Genomic DNA, 6139 nt, shown 5'->3' on the forward strand with positions numbered 1-6139 from the left:
AGGAATAAAGAAAAACGAAAAACGAAAAAAGGATAAATTAAAAATTGAAAAAGGAATAAAGAAAAGGATAAAGCGGAACCAGAAAAAAGAATATCATGATTTAATAAAAAGAAAAAAGAAAAATGGATAAAGCACAGGATAAAATTATCAAAAACTTATCGCACTGTCGAGAACGGAAAATATAAAATAAAGAGACATTCAGTTTTACGAACCAAACTAACCAAGCGAAAAACGAAATGGCGGAAAGTGCCACGGATTGTTTTGCTCCTTAGTCTCATTACGCTGCATAGTCTCTTGGCAAATACATCAGTCAGTTCTGTTGCTTCTGTTATCGGTGTACAATTTACAGAGTGATGGAATATTAACAGCAATAAACATCCAAGATGTTGCGGACCCAAGCATGTGATTGACCGCAAAAGTTTAATATCAGAGTGATTTTAATATCAGAGTGAATTTCCTCTTGTGCTTTCCGGACCAAACCAATCCAGGAGTTGAATTCCGCTTACAATACTTCCTTTTCAATTCAAAACGCCATGAAATTCGAAGTTTTCAGAAACGAAAATGCCTTTGTTTTCATTCCAAAATCGTGACGTTTCACGCATGCTCGGTGCGTTTTTCGGCGGTGTCCGACGATGAAAGGGTAAAACATAATTCGACCACGCCCGATTTATAAGGTACCAGAGAATTTTCTCGTGCATTGCATCATGGGATAGATAAACTCGTTTCCAGGGTCTCGGCGTTCAAATCCAAGATGGCGGTATTGTATATCTTTTGAAGGAATGACTCTTGCAAATGCGCAAGGGCACCCCAAGCCAATAGGTTCCCTATTAGATGGAAAATTGTGAACTTTTGTCGTGTGAAAGATGAAGTGCTGGAGTTGGAACTCTGCAGAAGATCAATGAACATTCGAAAAGGTAAACTATATGCTTTAAAATGTATGTAAGTTACCGGTATGTTAGCCTGCGAGAGCAGACGCGACGGCCGGAAATGCGTCTGCTCTCGCAGGCTACCGGTATGTAAGCAATAATAGTAAATGAGAGCTTCTCAAATGTGCGATCAAGTTTTCGAGATACTGTAAACACAATTTGCTTTTCATATATTATCTTCAAATCTTCAACGGAAATGTAGATTATCGAGTGCAAGACTTTGTTGATTTAAAATAAGTAATGTTTTTAATTTCTTGGGTTTACCTCGGTGTAAGAACCTGTGATATTTTTCTTTGTTTTGGAGCTTTTGTTTTCCTGCTCTGTATTGTTTTTGACGCTCTTTGTTGCTTTGTTCGTTCTTTGTTTTACGTCACCGGTGAGTTTCACAGGTTCTTACACCGAGGATGAGCCAATTTCTTGTTCATAAATCAAATCCCGGGGTATCCAATCGAATGTCGGTAATCGAACTCAATCGAACACCATTCGTTCAATTGGGTTCGGTAATTGAACATAATCAAACTCACAATAAAATTTGGTCAATCGAACTCAATCGAACGTTCTATTACCGAACAGTGAACAATCAAACTCAATCGAACGTTCGACTACTGAACAACCAACAATCGAACTCAATCGAACGTTCGATTACCGAGCTCCTGTTTGTTTATGCTGCGTACATATTGTACAGTGCAGCGTTCCCCTAATCCTTTTTTGGTAATTCGCCATACCCCGGGATAGGACGATTGTCTGCACAATAGCAACGGGCACACCAGTCTGCCACGTGGTTGGGAGAAATTTTGCTAAAATGTGTGTTCTTCACATATTGAACACAACTGCCTGTGTTGCAGTGAATGAAATGGTGCAACTTCTGTTTGAGTGTAACGGTGAAAAGCAGGGCAGAAACCATAACCTTCCTTCTAATATAGAAATGTATTAAACCATAGTGCATTTCAGTTATTTTACCGTCGTTTTGTTCTCTTCTACCAAATATATTTTACTAAACATTGACATTCAGTTCGATATTTGGACGTTTTTATATTTATTCCATTCAATAAAAGGTGATTTTGATTAGTCCTGCATGGTTTAGTTATCAAGAGAAAGATTCCGAACAAAATTGAACCTGATTGAGTTCGATTATGTTCGATTGGTTCGCAAATCGAACTCACAGCAAAATAGGTGTTCGATTTTGTTCGATCACTGAACCCAATCGAAGGATTGGTGTTCGATTGGGTTCGATTGATTTTTGGTTCGATTTTGTTTGATTGGATACCCCGGGATCAAATGTAAGCTTATGTTTTAATTGACTTCAACACTTTTTAGCGGAGCTCCCAGTGGCCCGAAGGGCCACAGAGCAGAGCCCCATACCCATAGAAAATTAACAGACCCATGCTTTTGGTTTTTCATGGCCATCATGGTTAGTGGCATGGTTCGCGGGCACGTGCGACATCAACGCCCCAACATGGCGGCCATAATCCAGAAATAGGTTTAAGGTCGTCAGCTTACATCTTTGATATTAGACGTCCATGTCATGATCAATTGACAGCTGTCAAAACAAGGTATCCGCTGACCAGTATCCAGGTATTAGGAAGGACGTGCGCCATGTGCATATGGCATATAGGTAAGGTAGGTCAAGTCTGCTTCGAGCCTAGTGGCCCATACAGGCCGGAGAATATCCCGGTTTCCGTAGCATTAAGCGACTAGGAGTATTGCTACTCCCCCCTCGAATGGGATGCTAGTCCATCGCAGGGTTACCCCCCAGCAGTAAATTTGCCGGTACCCATTTATACACCTGGGTGGAGAGAGGCACTGTGAGAGTAAAGTGTCTTGCCCAAGAACACAACGCAGCGCCCCGGCCAGGCCTCGAACCCGGGCCGTTCGACTCGGAGGCGAGCGCGCTAACCATTAGGCCACCGCGCCTCCCACATATGGCGTATAAAGCTACGAAATGGCGCATTAAAAAAGTACTTACCAGGCGTGTGATGTGCCCAAGGCGCGAAACAGCTAGCAAAATATACATTACTTTGTGAAAAGGATTTTAATGTGTAAAATTATTGGTTTTATGACGAATAAACAAGCGAAAAACCACTTTTCTACTCTTTGATTCACGTTAGCTTTATTTTTGTCCCCAGATCCTCAACCCGGCCTTTGCTTACAAACGAGGCTCTTGCTCAGCTGAGTTCCATGTGCTTTCAGTGTTTTCGTGTTTTCGTCTGTTTCATCATTCTAATAGGCCGCTTTGAAATTATATAATATTATTTGCATCTGTTATTAGCCTCATTTTTTTTAAAGTTAACATGCCTCCCAAAAAAGTGTTAAAATTGGACAGCTCTTAGAGAAAATTGTTGACATTTTTCACCACAAACGTCAAGTCTGCCACAACTGAGCAGAATCGTGATCCTGTAAACAATGAAGAAAACGAAGGTCTGGTGAAACCAGGGGGGGCTGGCAGCTATCTTTGATCTTACCGCTTTTTCGCTTTCGATGATCGCCCCAGTTAAGAAATCTGTCAATCATTCGAGAACCGTACGGAGCATGCGCACAATGCCTTGGCAAAAAAGGAAACAACATGGCGTCGCGTGTCGAGTTGACTGTAGAAAACGAATTCGCTGTTGGTTATTGCCGTTTACTTCCCGTTATAATTTTTTGTGGCAGTTCTGAGACAATCAAGACTAATGTAATGAAGGATCAGCTCTGTTTTAGGTTAGTAGAGCAGTTAAAAATTTAAATGAGCAAGGAGTGAGTGACATGTTTCCCAGTCGAGTGTTATCTCATCTTCACGCCTGCACAGCAAAAGAAATTATTTCGACCGCGATTCTCCTTCACTAGTAACAGTGTCCTTTATTGGCGTCGAAGTGTTTCACGACTGCCCCTGTCAAGTAGGGTTGACCTGCTAAGCTTTATTAAAGTTTACATTTTATATACAGTAGTTCTGTGTCTTTATACAAGCTTACACATGTAGTTTGCGTATAAAACATAGAAGTTATTTTTAGAAATTCATCTTCTGATTGAACGTTTATAGTAGCATTTACTTCTAGAACCGAATATTGCATATAAAGTGCCGAGTTGCTTTCAGTTGAAAATCTAATTTCAAAGCATTTTCCATCATGTCCATGCGAATGGGCCCACAGGAGAATAAACATTTTCTAAGGTAATCTTAAAGAGATATTAAATTTCGATTTTCCTTTTTTTTCCTTTGCCAGTACAAGATCAAGCTGAAGTCAACAAGGCAAAGAAATCCAAAAAGAATTAATCTCTTCACTTAAATTTAAATGTAAAAAATAATAATAATTGCAGAGGGTATGGCTTCAATTACCTAAACTGTGCAATCTGAAGTGCCTTGCTGCACATACAGAAACCGTTAATTATGTTTTGGGTAAATACTTTGGTTGAACAGGGTCAGAGGGATCACAATTTAATTACAGCATTTAAAGGTGGTAAAGTAAATGCTTGTCTTATGTACTGGAAACACTGCACTGAAAAAAAGGATAAATTTGCCCATCAACAATGGAATGTCTGTTGCAAACAAGTACATTGACCTACCATACTTACCGGGTAATTTTGTCTCCCAGGGTTTATTTCACATCTCCAAATGAGCTACTCATGGGGATGCACCCCTTGCCAGTAATAAAAAAATTCTACAATATTATTATTGCAATACTGTTTTCCCCCACCCAAAAAATTCTCATTTATCATCTATCACTACTTTCAGGAGACAGTGTAGCCAAGTGGTTTTGGGTACTGGTGTTGTAATTCTAAGATCCCAGGTCAAAATCCTCTACCCAGCAACAAGCTGAATTTGTTCTCGGTTGTCCTGAGATCAAATCCTTGGTCATGCTTTGTAGATAGAGAACTGGTCTGCCTCCTGCTAGTTGGAATTTGTAACTGTTATGTTCATTTAAAATTTTTGTTTCCCTTGAAGTTAAGGACATGACCACTGTAAACAACTTTAATTTTACATATTTTTTTTACATTTACATCTGAAACTTTTTCCTGGTCAGCAGGAAGATTATTTAACTGGATGCGAGTAGAAATTGATTTTTTCTTTGGACAGGTAGGGCAGTTAAGAATCAACCGGTTAAGTAAGTCTCAATAGGATTTTTAAAAGTGTCAGATCCCATGCAGTGTCTCAATTATTTCTCTACCAGGGTACACACATGTACATATGAGGAGCAGATCCTTTGCAAACTCCACCATGGTATAATTATTTTATTTGTAAAAGCATTTCAAGATAATGCATTGCTAAAAACATTTTAAGCCCCCTCAGAACTCAAGTTTCATTTTTTTCCTCAAGGAAATACAGCAAACCGTGGTCACTAAGTTTTAGGTGACTGACCATGACTGGAGCATTCTACAACCAACCAGCCTCCTGCAAGTTTCAACCCACAGGTGTGATAGGCAAAGTCTAAATGCAAGGTTACCCCACCAGCTTTCTCAGTGAGCGCCATTATCACGAAGACATGCTCAGTTCAAAAGTTTAAATAAAGAAAACTGTTGCAAACATTTCCACCTAACCTTACAACACTAATTGAACATGAAAAAATGTTATTGTAACTGGTGCAAAACATAAAATAAAAAATACTGGTAGGCCAATTAAATTTTGATATATTTTATTTCGATAAACTGTATTTCAGTTCCATGTTACTCTAGGTATTATATTCCTATATTCAAATTCTAACTAGGCTCTGAGGCTTAATTGGGAAATAAAACAAAACGAGTCATATCAAACCTTCTGCACTTTCTCAATAACAACTACGTCAACTACGGTTTGATCTAAGTCTTACAGAAAAAAAACTGTCCGAAAATGGCTACCCTTACCGTCATGGCGTCTAGTCCAGAAATAAAGATCGTTCAGCTTATCCAGTGTATGAAACAATTAAGCTTACTAAAAATATTCTGCTGTGAGATTTCGTTGTCTTCACTGGGATGTAAAAACGCAGTGGTGGTCCCGTCCGCCGGTTTGCGACGTAAATTTCACCTGTGATACTTCTTAAAAATCGAAATTTAGATAAAAAGTGCTTAAACGAACCCCTGGATGTTCGAACGTGGAAACAGTTCTGGAAACGTTTATGAACCTTCGCAAACGACCGTCCGCCATAAACTTCCGCCATCTTTGTTTTCGATTAAACCGGTACTTAGTCCCACTCGGCCATATTTCTTAACTGGGGCCATTCGTTTCTCTTAGCCGGCTGGGCCTTGGCACGAGGAAACAAAGGGCT

General features: G+C 39.5%; 1 long non-coding RNA gene across 1 annotated transcript; it reads left to right on the forward strand.

Moving 5' to 3' along the window:
- The first annotated feature begins 260 nt into the window (after positions 1–260).
- On the forward strand, positions 261–5764 carry LOC144639873 (uncharacterized). The gene is made up of 4 exons (XR_013568236.1): positions 261–943; positions 1006–3623; positions 4130–5570; positions 5603–5764. It is a non-coding gene; the product is annotated as an uncharacterized LOC144639873 (long non-coding RNA).
- Positions 5765–6139: the final 375 nt, after the last annotated feature.

This window comes from Oculina patagonica, chromosome 2 (genome assembly GCF_052425735.1).
Source record: "Oculina patagonica isolate OP01 chromosome 2, crgOcupat, whole genome shotgun sequence".
Lineage (NCBI taxonomy): Eukaryota > Metazoa > Cnidaria > Anthozoa > Scleractinia > Oculinidae > Oculina > Oculina patagonica.